Source organism: Anticarsia gemmatalis, chromosome 25 (assembly GCF_050436995.1).
Source record: "Anticarsia gemmatalis isolate Benzon Research Colony breed Stoneville strain chromosome 25, ilAntGemm2 primary, whole genome shotgun sequence".
In the NCBI taxonomy this organism is placed as follows: domain Eukaryota; kingdom Metazoa; phylum Arthropoda; class Insecta; order Lepidoptera; family Erebidae; genus Anticarsia; species Anticarsia gemmatalis.
Window position 1 is genome coordinate 2,168,031 of NC_134769.1, and position 18,832 is coordinate 2,186,862.

At 33.0% G+C, this 18,832-nt stretch overlaps 1 protein-coding gene and 1 non-coding gene across 4 annotated transcripts in view; one reads left to right on the forward strand and one right to left on the reverse strand.

Annotated features, from left to right (window-relative positions):
• Positions 1 to 18,832, reverse strand: part of LOC142983786 (zinc finger protein rotund-like) — a 182,584-nt gene that overhangs the window by 58,499 nt on the left and 105,253 nt on the right. The gene's annotated exons all lie outside the window — the stretch shown is intronic.
• On the forward strand, positions 13,722 to 13,794 carry TRNAK-CUU (transfer RNA lysine (anticodon CUU)). The gene has a single exon. It is a non-coding gene; the product is annotated as a tRNA-Lys (tRNA).

Here is an 18,832-nt window from a genome sequence, read left to right on the forward strand (position 1 = left end):
GACTGCCTGCTGTGTTTAAGACTATTTGAACATAGTCACAAAGTACATCCAGAGAGGAACAAAAATTGCTTGGTTCATATAAATATTTGTTTTGTATAAGAATTAGATCAGCCCAGGAGGACTATCCCGTATCTCAATAGGCAAATATTTGAAAGCCACTATGCTGTACATTGCTTTTCTCTCTCTTAGATTATGGCAATTAATACGTTACATCAAAGCAGCCGTGTACTTAATATCGGCCATGAATTTGTTGTACACTAGATGTCAACTGAGAGAAATACGTGATACAGATCAGTATTTGCAATAGTAATAGTATCGAAGAAGCAATTGCTTTTAGTATTAATTAAGTATTTCCACACCTTATCTTGGAAAACTACCAAAAAAATACAAATGTACGATTCTGTGATTACCAAAACAACAAAAAAATCGATCTTATCAAGAATATTTTTTCCGATATAACGGCTTTAACCAAAAAAAATTGGGGTCAATTTGCAGTTTCTTACAGTAGGCAGTGAGAGGTCAATTTAGATATACAAGCGCCGGCAAATCGTATTAGTAAAAAATACTTCACACTAGAGGCCGTCCGTGACTTCGTCCGCGTGGAAACCCCCCGTCCCGTGTAAATCCCGACCCCTCGGGAACTCCGGGATAAAAGTAGCCTATGTGTTACTCTGGGTCTTCAGGTACCTATATACCAAATTTTATTGTAATCGGTTTTGTAGTATTTGCATGAAATAGTAACAAACATTCATACATACATACAAACATTCTCACAAACTTTCGCATTTATAATATTAGTAGGATTAATACAAATTGACCTATCAGCAGTAAAGCAGTGACCCGAGAGAGATCTATCCATGAATAATTCACCATCACCTTTGCAAGTATGGTACTGACCTGCTACATGTGTAACCTTATGTTCATTGATCTCTGCTTCCGCACCGCTTCGGAGCCTAATTGTATCTTACTCTTTCTAATTTGGTTTGGATGTTTGCGATGAAACTACTGAACAGATTACTACGAATTTTGGTATACAGATAGTTTATAACTTGGATAATTTTTGTTCAGAGAAATTATTACATGCGGACGAAGTCGCAGACCATACCGAAATTATAATGAGACCAATATCAATATTGACTGCGGATGGAGACGCGAAGAAGCCAATTTCTGGAATCTAAGAGATGAAGGAGTTCGGTAGAGACCCATACTCTTATTTCTCTCTCTTTCTCTCTTCCTGTTCCGTGATGATTATCCCTTGTGGGTATGTGTAATTTATCTCTTCTAATTCCATTTATGCTCAAAATGTTCGATTTACGTTAAGGTAAGGCATCAAGAGTTAATTTCTGAACACGATTATTATAAAGACAATTGTAAATTAACAAAATCGTAATGAGAGTATGGTTAGAATCATTTAACAAAATAGAAGCACAAAAAATAAGTATCCCAGTCGTATCCACACAAAATAGTCGTTATAAAAATGTGGGAGCTGTAACTCGACACACAAAATTGATTCACGTGCTTTTATTTCAAACGGTTGCGCCGAAAGTTTATAGTTTTTGGAAATTGTCACAAAAACTTCAAGTTTATAGTTAGTTAAATTATACGCAATCTGGTTGTGTTTTAGTTGATTAGTGATTATGAATGGTAGTTTTAATTAAATGTGCTTTAGGATCGTTGGAAAAGACTTTTTTTTGGCTGTTGTGAAGATTTTATGAATGAAATAGCAGCTAATAAGGTTTTTCTAGGATTTTTTCTTTGATTCTTGTGTCGATGTGTTGTTTCAAGATTTTGTTAGACAATTCAAGAGCATAGCATGGTTTGAAATTGATATTGGGAACTACAGTGTGTCTGGTAGTCAAATACAAACGAAGTCTTTGGTTTGAGTCCACCAAACCATATTTGATTGTATATTTCAAGAGTACCATATTAATTTACACATATCTTATTCATACTAAAACAAAATTATTACAGATCGGAATCTATTAATAACTCTTCATACTTCTTTGGAATAGTTTTCGGCTTACAGCAAACGGAAGCTTTGAAAGCCGTAACACAGAAGGAAGCCGTTACCATAGGTGTTACGACTGACATAAAGGTACATTAATGTTTAACTTGAAAACTAATCAGGATGATCCAAATTTGATTGATATGTGTCCACTTGCTTCTTTAGAGAAAAGCTAGTTAATTGCTTTCGGCTTACAGCAAACAGAAGCTTTGAAAGCCGTAACACAGAAGGAAGCCGTTACCATAGGTGTTACGATTGACATACAGGGAACATTAATGTTTCACTTTTAAAGTTAAACAAGTGCTCGTGCTTCTTTGGGAGAGAGCAGAAGCTTTGAAAGCCGTAACACAGAAGGAAGCCGTTACCATAGGTGTTACGACTGACATAAAGGTACAATAATGTTTAACTTTTAAATTCGCACTAAGTGAGCAAGTTCGAGCAAATGATAGATTAATTACAGTTCATTAAATGTTGTGTGTGGACCGGTTGCTTTGAGATAATTTATGGGCGGATTTTGGGGTTCCTCTGAAGGTTATAACAGAGGTATTTTGAAGGCAAAATTGTTTGGTAATTTATTTGAGTATTGTTGTAGATAGTTTAAGAGACCTACCGTTACGGTCAAAAGTTGATAGTGTAAATTATGTTTGTATGAAATAAATATTTTGAGAAAAGTTTCAAGAAGATCAAATAAGCAACATTTTTTTCTTTACAATGTCAAATATTTAAAATGGCTTGATCTTGAACTAAGAATTTTCTCGATGAAGCAAAAATATTATTTGAAATAATAACATTTGGTGTTGTTTGGTCTCGGCCATCCGCCATCAGTGGCTTGATATTATGAACTAACTTTTTATTGATACATTTTTTTTATTATGAACTTATTTTCTAACTTTATATTTTTCCCGTAAATATCTTCAAAGAAACTATGTACGAATACAAGATATCCCTGCTATATTCCTTACGGAAGCCCAACAATCAAACGGAACTCAACGATTACATAACACTCAATCTTGCAAATTTTTTTCTAAATAATAACCACGTTAGATAAAAATCAATTTATAATAATTCCAATGTAAGACTTTGGCATAGTAATTTGTAGTCTCGGTGGAAAACCGCAAAAAAAATCAAGGTCAAGCTTAGTACAAGATCACTAGTTACTAAGTGATGTTAAAATCATTATTTTTGATGTAAGTATCTTTTCTAGGCATTTTTATAGGCTGTGGTTTCTTCACGCTTTGCTGCAATAGTAGGTATAAGCAGGAAAACTGAGTACTTTTGAAATGTGGTTTTTTCTCTGCTTCTGTGCCCCGGGCGGTAGTGTATTCGACTGTTGATCATGAAACATTATAAAGGCTCAAGTTCGAATCCTAGCTCGAGCAAAGTACTTGTTCTTTTCTAATTTATATAAGAGTGTTTCTTAATAAGTTCCTCTTAACATACCTAACATAATGTCAAGGGACTGGCCAATATACTTGGTAGTCACGGTACTAGGCACTAGTGAATTTTGGTCCAATTTCAGGTAAAATTAAGCCATATCATAGGACTCTGGGCAGCTTGAACAACTTTGACACAAACAATACTATGGCTGAATGATGAAGGGAAAATTCAGAGTCAATATTCTAATGCCAAAAATTATAAACCTTCGCTTGATCAAAGTTTAATAAAGACGTCCTCCATGTTATTCTATAAATAGTCGAAGTTTTTTGTGTGTTATGTTCTTTCACATCATATTATTTCTTCATTATGTAATCGCACGGAATACTGTTGATTCGTTAGCTATAAATAGAATTTCTGTAATTGGTTTACTATTATTGTATCTGTCTGAACTTAGTCAAAGCATTTGGCTAGTCATTTTTACAAATTTTCTGCCGTTTCTTCAACATTGTCTGCCGTACAGAGTGCTCGAGTTCGAATCCTGGGTCGGGCCAAAAAGTATTTTCTGAGTTAAGAATTTGTCAGAGGTTTCTTTCAGTTTTGTTAGTTCTAATAAAACTGGCTGCCGTAGCCGAAAATAGATCAGGAGAACACTACTTTATTGCAATAGGCTTGCCCATGCATGCAACTAACATTGCAAATGGCTAAATTTGGGTGTACGCCACACATCTCTGCCTACAACTTCAAATATATCAGTCGTGACCATAGGGCAGAAGCAGTATCATAAGAAAGGACAAACCTAAACTTAAATACAGGCCAGCTTACCACCTTAAAAGCGTTATATTATATACAATGGTAACTCAACAAGTTATATAACGAATGTATATTTTATGCGATGATGTCATAGAGAATCCTGAATTATGACTCTTATGATTTAAAAGCTTCGAGTTTTACTTATGGAAATGTTTTGATGGTATATTAGTAGGTTGGGCGTGTGTTACACCGAAGTGTAATGTTGATCTATTAGTTTGTTGGTTTTGTGATCGGAATGTATTATATTTTTCATACATACCTACTTTCACGCATTTTATACCCGAAAGTGTAAGCAGACGTATATGAAATATACACATTTCTTTATCAAAAATGTTAGTCCCGGTAATCGAACCTGAGACTTCAAGATCACAAGTCTATTTGTATGTTTATATTATAATGGGATCATTATTTGTCATTGTTGAAGGTACGTAAAGTAACTACTAAAAATTTGTACCTACTCATTCTATTCTCATATGATTCTAAATCTTGTAGACCAGATTCACCGTAGTCACTTACTACTCATTTGAGTTATAGATTAAATAATTTTAATTTAATTGAAATATCAATCTCTGTTCATTATTTTCTTTTTGTGTCCAAAAACATACAAACTTTAAGTAACGTTTGTTTAAAGTCGTACATTTGTTACGATACGGTGTAACAACTATTTGTAGTGATGATGACAGATACTTGATGTTCACGAGTATTATTTAAAATTATTTTCCGAGGACCCAGAGGTCAAATCCGTCCCTGTCTTAGCCAAAAACGTGTTTGTAGGGCGACCATTATATATATGTATTAAATAGGATATATAGCTACCTATTAATAGAACGAAAATGGACATGAGCCATGAATTCGACCTCGATTTACTTGACGTTTCGGCACGACACAGTCACGGTCTAAAAGTTATAATAACAAAGGAGTTGGTTAGTTTATTACCTTACTCTGCTATATTTTTGTACATACAAAAATTACATTAGCAAAGGGTATAACTAAGTATAATAATATACCCAATTATCGCATGAACATACCTAACACTTGTATTTTATACATTTGACAAGAAATATACTAAACATATTACGATGGTCTTTTATTGAATAATTGTGCTACAAGCAGAAATACATATTATATTTTATTTAACCCCAAATAACTGTATACTGTATCAATAGAGTGATAGTCAAGTCAATCCAACATTCAGACAAAAATACACGAAGAATTGAGAACCTCCTCTTTTATTAAAGTCGCTAAAAATATGAAACTAAATATATTATCCCAACAAACAATTGAATCATGGTGCTCGCAAAGTCATGGGAGTACGTTGTATTACGCCTAATGCCTGCACGTCAATCACTTTGATTGAACCGACAAAAACATTGATTCATACATCTAGTTACTACTCGGTTTGAGGGTAGGCAGCACGGTGTGACTCTTGATATCTTTCTTGAAGTGTTTAATCGACTGATGAAGTCTTGAGTTTGAGTATTGGGCTCGCCCTGTATTATATGAAAGTTAAAATATACAGGGTGTAACGTAAACACGACTTGGACGCGTTCCTGGACAATTGGCTGGACACAGCAAGCGACCGAGGGGACTAGAAGTCTAGGGGAGAGGCCTTTGCTCAGCAGTGGGACACGGAAACAGGCTAGATAAAAAAAACGTTAACACGTTTCATACACTTCTACCTATGTATATCTTTGGGCGTAATAGGCGTGATGGTATAGTAGAAAAAAAATCATACAGTTCTCTAGAAAAACATTCAATAATTTTGTCATGGAAGCCACCTTAGTCATTAGATATAGTTTTGATAGATTCTTTTCTATGAAGACGTTTACGTTCACGTGTGTATGTCGTAAACTCTTAAGATAAATCTAAACCATAGAACGATAGGTAAGGAAGACGGTTGGAAGTAAAGCTATGACGATTTATTAATGTTAGTTTATGACCTTGATAAAATTCGGGCAAACCCATGACTTTGGCGCGCTTCAGACTGACTCAGGAACTGAATTCCAGACCTCACTCACTAGTATACAGACGCAGTTTCTATTTCTGCGCATAAAAGGCAAGTTTTTGTAATACAAAGTTTCACAGTCTCACCTAAGGTTGTGTTATGACACCTCATATGACCTTAGGTTAGGCATTACTTAGGTCATAGAGGTCAAACATTATACAAGGTAAACAATAATGAAAGAAAATATTCTAAATACATTATATTTATTTGTAAGTTTCTATTGAATTATTGCTGTGTTGTGATTCATTTGCGTTTTAAGTGATTATTCAGCTCCCGTAGATAGTGGTGTGATGTTAGCTAGACTATAGCCTGTCTATTATACACCAAAGTATTTTTAGAAATTTGACCAATAAATCCTGAAATTTGCGTGTTTTAAACAAACAAAAATACATTTTTTACGATGATTTCACGCAGTTTATGATGGGTTTCCTAATTCTTAAATGTCAGAGTAGCTCTATTCCAAATTCTTACAAAATTAAGCCCAAAACAGTCTTTACAGGCAGCATATATTTTACTTGTATTTGCGAAACGTCTCATTTAAATTAGATATAGATGCAGATCCTCATCTAGTTAGTGGTCAACCTAGTGTAAGTTCCACAAGTCGTTGCCTTGGCTAAACAACTGTCAAAAATAAGCTGCGATTACAATCAGCTCTGATCAATATTAATTAAATAAACCTTAGTTATTTATCTATCTATCCACGTGTGTCTTCAATTAACCATTCTGTATACTAATGTATAAAGATTAGAGCGTAACTAAGAGATTCCAACAAAAAAATAGCAAGTGTTAGCGAATCTATACTAATATTATAAAGTTGAAGAGTTTGTTTGTTTGTTTGAACGCTGTAATCTCAGGAACTACTGGTCCGATTTGAAAAATTCTTTCAGTGTTAGATAGCCCATTTATCGAGTAAGGCTATAGGCTATATATCATCACGCTACTACTAATCGGAGCAGAGTACCAGTGAAAAATGTTACAAAAACGGGGAAAATTTTGACGCATTCTCTCTTATGTTGCAAGCGAAGTTGCGCGGGTCAGCTAGCTAAACATAATAGTCGTGGCACGTTTTTGTGAAGCTTATTTACCGGTTGTTTTGTATGTATGTTTGTAAATCACGTGTTCATCATCATCAAACAACCTTTAAATATCCTAGAGAGAATCATTCAACATTATTTTGGTTATAAGTGAGGAAAAAATATTCGTCTTTTGTGATTCAGTAATCATTGATTTTACAATGGTAGTCCCATGTAAGTTGTATGGATGTGAATTAAGCAAAAGGAAGTTTGTAAGGATCGTATTAAATGGTGTCTGGTCTTTGCCTACCCCTATGGGAATAAGACGTGCTTTTGAGTATGTATGTAGTCCTATGTAATATGGAGCGATCCTATTGCGATAAAAATTCCGCGTTACTATATAAAGTATATTATGATGGCAGCAGGAATTGGAAAACACCTTTGTTTCGCTTGAACTGGGTATCGAACCCAAATAGCTGCATAGACTATCGCTCATAATGAAACTGTTGTCGCGTAGATAAATTGAGTGAGAGAGAATAACATTGAATAAATAGGCTTTCAGGGTTTTAAATACTACGTCTAAGGACGACTCTTTTCTTACGTGCGGGATATCAACAGATATAGCCCCCCAAATCCGTGATAAGATTACAATATTTAGAGAATTGTTAACTTGCAAGAATCGAAAGAGAAGCCTCATTGTCTCTCCATGACGTAATAAACATTTATTAAGTAAACAAGTAAGAGAATAAAATAATAACAGTCATAATAGCTCGCACTTACTCACTGTCGATGTAAATACATAACAGATCCATCAATGTATTACTTCCGTGATCGGATCTAACTAACCGTTTAAACAATAAATACTATTTAAATGTCACCCATTATTGAGTTACTACGCTTAACTCTATTAACTGATCCCCAGGACAAATCGCGCTTATACAGTTTTGGTTCACAAGTTCGCAAATTATACATATTATTTTAAACCAATTTAGACTGTCTTTGTACCAAATTTCATGAAATTTTGTTTAGTGTTATTGACGTGAAAGAGTAACAAACATACATACATCCTCCCAAATAACCAGAGATGTGCTTTAGACATTTCGAATTTGTCCGATTTTGTGAGATGAAAAAAGAAAAAAAAGCAATGCTATGGAACTTCATTATTATATCACGTTAAAACAAAGTTTTAACTGTTTAAAATTTGCGTATTCAATAACCTAATTCTTACATAAGATGTCGCATCATAAATTATTTTTTACAACTCCCTCTGAGACCAAACACGTTAAATTAAAATTAATTTGGCAAAAATGTAAATGAAGCATGGTTTCCGAGACAAAAATATTCGTGTAACATCTATTTAAAACATTACTTAATAAAAAAACATCAACAACACATTGTTCTACTCATATTTACGCAAAAAGAGAAGTTTTTTATCAATCAAACGTTAAGGAATCCAAAAAAGATGTTTTATTTGACATTTATATCTTTATAACACTATAAATATTGCAGTTAACAGTAAAATGATCCACACGTTTTAAATTTAAATATTATTTTGGTCACAAGACACGCTAAGGACGCACAGAATTACACTGACCCAGTAATTTTACAAAAAGAGTAATAAAAAACATTATCTAACACATTTTTTGTTTGAAATAAACGTTTTTTGGCGGGTAAAGAAAAACAATATGGCGGTCCGACTGTCAGATTTGAACAATGAATGAGTTTTTATAGCTTTTTGTAGTTTGACTCATGTGTGATAATGAAAGTAATGCTTTTTTTGTCAATGTTTAACAAAAAGTGAGGTTTCGCGTAATGTGGTGGCATTTTTTTATAAAAACTAAGTCGTAAATATGAAATCGAATGGCATTTAAGCGTTTTTATGTCATATGTTTTATAGCCGTGTAATAAATATTTAGAACAATGTTTTTTGTATTAAATTGAATATTAAATATGTTTTTTGCTGGTTAAGTGCGATAAAACGTTTACGACTTTTTAGTTATATTTGTTTTGGGATAAAAACTTGCTTACATAATTATTATTGAATGAAGTTAGGTGTATTATGTATAGAAAGAAATGGGAGTGTATTTTTATTATTAGTGTATCTCCATGGCAACAATATTTTACTTTTTGCTTTGTTTATTTTAGTTTCTTTTTTCAGGGTTAGTTAAGTAGGAATTTTCATGTTATTTTTATTGAGTTTGTATTTAATTCTTTTTAAGTAGGACAACAATTAGAACCGTGTATTTCTTTAACTTTGCACATTTTGTCACACATCCCTGTCCCACTGCTGGGCAAAGGCTAGATTGTCTCCTCGTTGCATCTGGTCGTTATGTAATTAGTCCATTTCTATTTTTTTTATAACCCATTTCTGTCCCACTGCCAGGCAAGGGTCTACTCTAACGAGGCGGAGGGGTCAGGCCTTGAGTCCACCACGCTGGCCAAGTGCGGGTTGGGGACTTTGCATGCCCTTAATAAATGTATTAAACAAATTTTAGACATGCAAGGTTTCCTCACGATGTTTTAATTATTCTTCAATATATTCCTCTCCCATCCCGGACATATTAGATCCATGAACTTTATTTTTAAGTAATTAAAACACCATTTCAAAAGTAATCGACATAAAATTACTAACTTTATTAAGCGTGTAAATTAATTAACGAATACAGTTTTTGCTCGACACGGAAGTTGAACCGGTGAGTTTATTTTGACATTATAGTTATTTAGACGTTCTAATTCATCATGATTGAGTATGTATGAATGTGTATGGAGCTAATGGAGAGACTTGAGAAATGTTTGGGACTTTAAAACCATCAAACACCAGTTAGATGGATGGATCAAGAAGAAACAGAAACTTACTTATTTCTTAGCATGTAGTTAACCGTGCGTTACTTTGAAACCTCGGGTCATAGGTTCAATTCCCGGAATCGAACCCACGACCGACGCAATGGTAGTGGCGTGGTAACCTAAACCACTGCGCCACGGAAGCAGTCGAGAAGAACTACCAAAGAATTTCCTCCGAAGGTCTTTCAGTAGCATACATATACCAAGTAAACGTAAATCACAAACCAAAAATTATGAATCGCACTAACAAAATTAATATCAAATGAATATTCATATGAAAAAACAAAATAAATCTCGACTTATCTAGTTTTTTGAATACATTAAAGTTTATAAATTGCATTAAAACAACCAATTTGCATAGGAAATGAACGAAACAGGTTCCAACCAATTATTTTTGTTTGAAAATATTTTTCGTTAGTTGTGTGATATTATTTAATCTATGAAATGTCAATTTGTTGAATACTTCCTATTGCGAATGTCGAGCAATGACTTCTAGACGATCAAGGACATTGTCACAGTCTTTCTGAAAGTAGACTTGCTTTTTTGAAATAACTTTAGCTATTTCTAATATACAATTTTAGTTATGCCTTCACTTTTCTATCGAAGGAATACTGCACAGTAAGCTATATTTATCATATTTAATAGCAAAGCTATGAAGACATTCCCGGGGTTAAAAAGTGTCAATATGATGTGATTCAGATTCATAACTTAAAACATACTTGTGCGTCCAAGGTCATCAAAATCCATTCTGCAATTATAGCTTGAAATAGTCTAAACAACTACATTAATACATTTTAGTGGCATAATTAATTTTATTAATAAGGTTTTAAATACTTCGATCTATTCTATGGACCTGCGTTCTTGGTTAGCAACCGTCATGCTGGCTTTATACCCTCATTTCAAGTGACACTCCGAGACTACCAATCCACTAACTGGTTACCTTACAGTTCCTTACCTTACTAATCTTTCATTGAGTTGAGCTTAAGTCTAGCTGAACATGTTTTTTCCAAGAAAAATATCAGACCTAAGACAAGACAACCATAATTACAATCAAACCAGACGCATTAGTTTTAACAAATTGCAATAGCCAAATCAAAATCGTTACAGTAGTTTTTGAGTGACGTGCACACAAATGGACAAAAAACGAGTGCAAATATAATTGTGCATATTAGTCGGTGCGGTGAACTCAATTTCTATATATGAGTTTGATATACAAAAAGCCTGTGAAATAAATTATACAGTGTTATAAAAGATTAGCTTATCAGTTGTCAAATTGACTACTTAAGTTTTCAAAATGGGTGGTAACATCCTGCTCATCTCGTTAGATGCCGTTTTGAAAATGGCGGTCAGTGGGTGAGAGAGAGATCCATCAATTTCAAAAAGAAAGAGTATTTTTTGATGAGGTTAGCAACTTAGTGTCAAAGATTTCTGAAGCTAGCTTTGGCTTAATGACTACTGTCTGGGATGACCACAACTGGAACTGCTGCAAATTAAAAGTATGATAAAAGTGTAACTGGTGATGACGATTAGATGGCAGGAAGTTAAAGAAACGACTACTAATCAATAAACTGGCCACGATGAAGAAGCGCTACCATATCTCGTTATTTAACTAGTGAGTGCATCTGTTAATTCATAATACGAAATTCGTCTTCCATTTCCTTCCAAATGCAATATGGTGGGCTCATAAGACAATAGCATCTCCTTTGTGAAAGAAAATGAGAGAAAAGTCTTGGAGTTGAGGACTATGCCGGGTAAGATTTTCCTTCCAGAAAGAGAAATTGGCCTAAAATTTACTGCGGCCAAGTACGTGTTGGGGACTTTCAATCTCTTCAAGAATATAGATAATAATTATTCACGATTCTTTGTAGTTTCGCTGTTGCTATGACAACTCTTTATATGTTAGATATTATACGAATAATCTCGAAGGTTTCTAAGTAAATCGAGTTTCTATATTCTTCAAACACTTAGTTCAATGATCCTTAAACTAATTTATGTACCATTGTCTTATTGACAAAAACTTGAGATCTACGAAATAAATCACACCTTTGAAATAATGGTATCTTATTTATTTATACCATAGTTTTGCAATAGAATTGAACACTATATTTCCATTCATGTAAGTGGCGGGATCCGAGCTGATAATGAAGTCTCGGGTTCGATTTCCAGATCGGGTATGAAATAATATTGGTATATTCTTTGGATATTTCTTAATAGTATCCTGGAGTAACATGCCTTTTGTATATCCATAGGCTCGTACCCTATTGCATGGGACAGACATTGTTAATGGCGAGACGAAGATGCTTACACCTTTAGGTAGAACAGGTGTGATATTACGTTGGTATGAGATCACCGGAATCCCCTGTTCCGAGAGTATATAATAAATACACAGTTCATACTCCATTTATGTATAACGTACTCATAATAATAATCATAAGGCTTATAATAATAATTATAAGGGCTGTGGGAAGTCATGAACATAGAGTACTACTCCATACCCATTCATACATCTCACGTCATTTGCAACAAACAAACAAATGCAAAAGATCTGCAAAAGATTGTTTGCTATCATAAATAAAAGTAACAATAAAGTGTTAAATAAAACACGGAAAGCTGTATGCGGAAAAACCAGCGTGTAGGTAGCGATCTCAGACGAGTACTTATGCGTTAGACCGTTAAAAAACAACTAAAACGTCTAAACAGACATACAAAAAACACAAAGAAAAATCTACCTTATAGATCTAAATATATGGTTGGTATTACAATGTGGCTGAATAAAAATAAGGCATTATAAATATTATGATGTAATACGCGTCTGTACAAGGTCAGTTTAGACCGAAAATCAGGTTTTGGCTCCCCCCCTCCCTCCCCCCCGCACCGCGTCGCAAGCGTGCGCGTGAGCAGCGTCATAGAGGCGCCGGCGTGCGTTGTGATGGCGAGAACACTTGATAGAGTTTTTGGTATAGTTAAATTAATTAGAAGTATTAACAATTATTGAATCTGTAAATAGAATGATAAGAAAGACGGCAGACTAATGCAACTGTATGTAACTGATTAAATTTGCTGTAAGTTTTCCAGTGACGTGAAAAAAAGATTTTATTCATGACTGTTTCTTTTTCAGATACAGTCTACTGTACTGTGCAATACTAAGGGCCCGGATGACGGATTATCATCAGCCCGTGTTAAGCTATTTGTGGCTTAGATCTTTCTCGTTGCTAATTTTGCAAAAAAATAATCATTCATCAACAATCATGATTTTCTCACCTATGTCTATAAAAAATACATGCATAGGTGTAACTGTGATGCGAATCTTTAAATGTTCCGTTAATAAAGGTACTGCAGTCGTATTGCTTTGATATTATTTAATACATATAACATTTTAATCACATAAACAAATTCAAACTACGATTACATACATACCTACTTAATAATATGTTATTTTTGAAGAAAATTTCATATTCAATTTCTTTTTATTTTTAACTTATAGAAAAATAAATCATTCAACACTATAATAATAGTCGCTCATTAAATATTTTATTTTGCTCGTATTATATCACAAAGTAATCCGAAGTATGTTTACAAACAAACCATTTATAAATAACTAAAGTATGTAAAACGTTGATTAAAACATACTATCGGTTAGAGATAGATAAGTACATGCAAGAGTAGATATGCCCGGCTAGCTCAGTCGGTAGAGCATGAGACTCTTAATCTCAGGGTCGTGGGTTCGAGCCCCACGTTGGGCGCGATTCCCTTTTTGTAGTTTTTACTTCATTATTTCAAAATTGGGTAGGTAGAATACTTATAGATTATTAGAATTTATTTTTAGCACTAATTATGATGTTATTTATAACACTAAATATTATGTGTAATAATTTTAAAATTAGGTAGCTATAGACTAAAATGTATTCATATTTTTTTTTCATTTTTTTTATATTTTTAACCCATTTATGTCCCACTGCTGGGCAAGGGTCTCCTCCCGTAATGAGGGAGGGGCAAGGCTTTTATTCATTTATCTCTAAAAAAATATTTCCTGTTATTTAATAAAGAAAAAAGTTCTTTTCCATCATTATTATTCAATGTAAAACATAATCATCATGCAACCAACTAAAATACTTCAAAAAATTAATTATTCCGATTCAACTAGCCTCTCTACTTCGAAGCACACGTTATTCTATTCGGAATTCGTCAAAATACTCGACAACGAACTACCACATGGCTCGCGAGTCATTTTTCATAGTCTCACCTATGTGTGCGTGTATACACGTACCTACATGAACCTGCATGTGTGCGTGCATGCGTCCGCGCCGATTTGACCAACCTTTTGCGTCTTGTTAGTAAGTATATAAATTTAAGCACTGTATAATAATGTATAAATTTATTTAATGTCCCACTGCTGGGCAAGGGTTTCTTCTCGGAATGAGAAGGTTAGGTTTTGAGTCCACCACACTGGCCACGTGCGGGTTGGGGACTTTGCATACATTCAAGGACTGTATTAAAGAACTCTCAAGCATGCAAGATTGCATCACGATGTTTTCCTTCATTGTTACTGTGTAATACGCACATAACTTCGAAAAGTGTTGCCTCGGGTTCGAATCTTGGACCACTTGCTTGGGAGGTACCAACTTATACCACTCGGCTATCACTGCTCTGCATAATATAACAATAAATGTATATTATTGTATAATATTTAGGACTAATATCTATTTGAACTGGACCTTCAAAATTAACATATTTATTGGAAAATACGGTTTTATATTATGTAATAATGAGATGTAATAAAAAGTTGTTGTTGTGGTTTTTTTTAGAGAAGAAATTTTGCGAATAATTTTATAAATAGTCTTCAAGGTCGAGTAGTCACTATTATCAAAAAATGGTTTCACAATGTTACGCAATTTCTCAAAAATATAAAAAATGCATTTAATACTTTATAACAATTTGAGTCGAAAGTATATAAGAATAAAGTCAAAATATTTCCTTAATTCAAAAATATACTACTTACTAGATTTCGCCCGCGACTTCGTCCTTACAACTATAGTATAAGTTATAAACTATCTGTACACCAAATTCGTTCACTAGTTCTTTCATTAAAGAGTAATTAACATACATCCATCCTCACAAACTTTTACATTTATATTAGTAGTATTGACTTATTCATAGCTCAAAAATCTTTGGCAATATACTTACAAGCTTTTAAAGTATTGACTTAATATAAAGAGCCTCCTTACCAGCCAGTCTTTTGAGATGATGACGTCATCAAGTAGTCGTAAATGCTCTACTCCTTTTCGAAATATGACGTCATCAACTAGACTGTTTACTTTGCTACTGACTGAATTCAAACCATTTACTCTTGTACCTCCGAATATAGCAACTAGTTAAGATAGACTGTGTGGTAGACCTTAGATTATAAATAGGTAAGGGAAATCCCCTATTACTCACTGTAACTAATAATTTCCTAAATTATACACTGATTAGATAAGCAGGCGGTAGTGAAAACAACTGCTGATCACCTGATCGTGAGGTCTCAGATTTGATTCTGGGGTTGAACAAAGTGCTGTTGGTAAGTATTTGTAAATGATATTAGTTGTTTTTCAATGGGAGTTCAGAATTTGGTAACGTGCCTGTATGATAATAGACTCGCCCCCTATTACATGGGACTAAAATTCTGAATGAGGAAACGCGGGTGCAATAATACATCTCTACCTACACCTTCAAGAATACCGAGCATGATGGTTTGTATGTATGTTTTTATAAATAAATCTGCGAGAATTTCGTCTTTCATCATTTTAATGTTATTTCAAGGCCGCGAAGTCCTCCGTGGACTTTTACTTATAGAATCATTGCTATAATTAAGTTTTCATATTAATCATTAATAAGGAAAACCACAAATAATAATAATATAATTAGAAATGAATAATGATAAATTTATGTATATTTTAATATCAAGTTAATTTGAAAACGGATGTTAGAAGATTTTATTTTTATGTAAGGTATTATTTACTATTGTACTGATACATATATATCCTGTATGACAAGATGTATGGATGTGAATGAAGCAAAGGAAGTTTGTAAGGATCGTACCACGTGGTTCTCTGATCTTTGCCTACCCCTATGGGAAGATGTGATTATGATGATGATAATGTATGTATGTATGTATGATACATACATAATATCACGGCTGTTATACCCAAAGGCGTAAGCAGAGGTGTATGAAATACACCCGCGTTTCATCGTAAACTGTTAGTCCCACATAAAAGATGCCTATTTCTAAATGATTGATAGCTTTTATAGAAAAATTGATTTCACCAACACTGACACGATAACACACCCTATGGATAATAGTCGGATAACTGATAGATAAAGTATCAGCAAGTGTCTTAAACTATTGTCTAAATCCCATCTCATATATAAGTAACGGTTATCTTAACCGACACTTATACAAAGAGAAACCGGGAATAAATGTTGAATAATCAAACTTGTTCAAAATTATTCGTTTCACGTACCTAACTCAAGTTAAAAAAGTAAATTATATTATCCACTGAAATAAATAAAAATAATATTGTTATCCTAACAGACAAGAACTTCAATAGATTAGCATAAAATTATGAAAATTAAACTTGCTACCAATTTTACCGGCAAAAAATATTCTTATCTACTTATGTATAAAGTCCAAAGATTAACCGAAATTTTCAAGTGTTTAACTTACCTCCTATTATAATAATACTAGTATAATTGCTTTGATAAAGTACATCCTTATTTACTAAGAATATTATTATTCCGGTCAAAGTTGAAGAGGACTTTAGATATTTTTTGCAGTGATCATTATTTGTGTATTCAATGGAGCCTTCATATAAGTATTTCTAAATATTTATGTACATACCTTATTTGTATATAGTAATAAATCAACCCGGAAATTTTCATAATTGACATTTGATTGACTGTACTATACAAGCCATAGGTTTCGAGGTTACAACAACTAAATCGTAATTATTTATTAAGAAAAACTTGTTCTACGATTATTTTTACGATTCGATAATTCGAAGGAATGATAAATGGATTTGATTATTTTTATTGATGCCTATAAATATCCTTGAACTATTAAAGAAACATAAATTTTAAATCAGATTCACGATGATGTATGAGATTACTACCAGACAACTACTAACGCCATCTAGTAATGATCGATAGAACTAATCGCGTTACTTCCATATTGCGTCAATAGATGTCGCTACATGTCTATCGATCGTTTTGTGGAAGGGTGCATACATTAATAAAATTATTTATTTGTTATGTCGTGCTTTCTTGATAAAAATTGTAATTACTTATGGAATAAAATTAAGGACTTACGGTTTGTTTGGTTGAAGTTGATTGTGCGATTGTACGTACCTGAAAAGATATAAAAAGGTCTGTTAATATTGTATGGATAATTTTATTGTGAAAGCGATTCATTCGTGATAATAAAAGTAATGCCATTTTACTCTTACTATTGAGGGAAGATTTTTAATTTTATTCTTTTGATGTGTATTTTTCTTGGAAGATGGTAATGTTGATAAAAAAATATGCGGCGTTTAAGACTATCGCTTTAGATTGAGAATAAATAAAACAAAAAGCATTAATAATACCTAACTGATATTTTTTATTGTCGTTTATAGACACAAGAAAGTAAGTCATTTAGTTTTTATATGAATGTGAACCTGATATTCATCTATTATAATAACTCGGAACTAAAAACATTAAAAAAAGCAACTTGAATCCAAGTTTAACACACATTCGTTAGTTTATTATAAAAACTTTTGACCCTTCTGTCTTAAGCAAAATTCTACAAACAATGATGAGCTCCTTTCCTTATTTAATCACAAAAAACACGATTTTACTTTATAAAGGAAAAAAACAAATTTTAGCTTTGACTATTTTCATAATTCGTCTCAAATCATTAGTAATTAACAAATATAATAATATACTTTATTTTGATACCCATTTTCAACAACTATTCACCTGTTTATCCCATGTAACCCGTGCCCATTGTAATCAAACTATTGAATTGCAATAATCAGACTGCTTCATTGATAAAATCAACCAATCGGAAATCAATTTACATAATTTTGTATACATACGCGTGGTATTTGTTGACAAGTGTCAACTATTTGAATTGGTAAATAAAGTCAAATGTAGGCCAATTTAATTTATTATACTAACAAATTCTTAATAAACATGATATTAAGATTTGACAGAATATTGAAAATTCATAATATTTCTTTGGTCTCTGCCTACTCCTACGGGAAAAAATCGTCAAATCGATGTTAATATTCTAATGACTAATAATATAATTATACTATATCTACATAGCTTTTTTGAATTTAAACTTATAACTAGGTCTAAGAATAGAGTAGTCGATAAAATTCAGATTGTCATACAAAATTAAGAATAAAACTTGTTAATAACGAATTCTATTATTATCATCCCCAAAAAAAACTATAAAGCAATCAAGTTTTCACATAAAACGAGACAATACACAACAGTCGTTATAATTAATGCAAGACCTTTATCATTTTTTGTTTCTTCACACAAAAAAACATCTCCCAACGGCTTCTCACCCCGGAACTAAAAAACTAGATAACATTCCCACAGTCTCAGTTTTAAACACAGCATTTGATTTGCATACACACCGAATGATTAATAATTCTTAGTTCCATTTTTTCAAAACACTCACCCCAAAAGATTTAATACAATAAGATGCTATTAAAATAAAAGATCATGCACACATCCATTTGCATACGGAAGTAT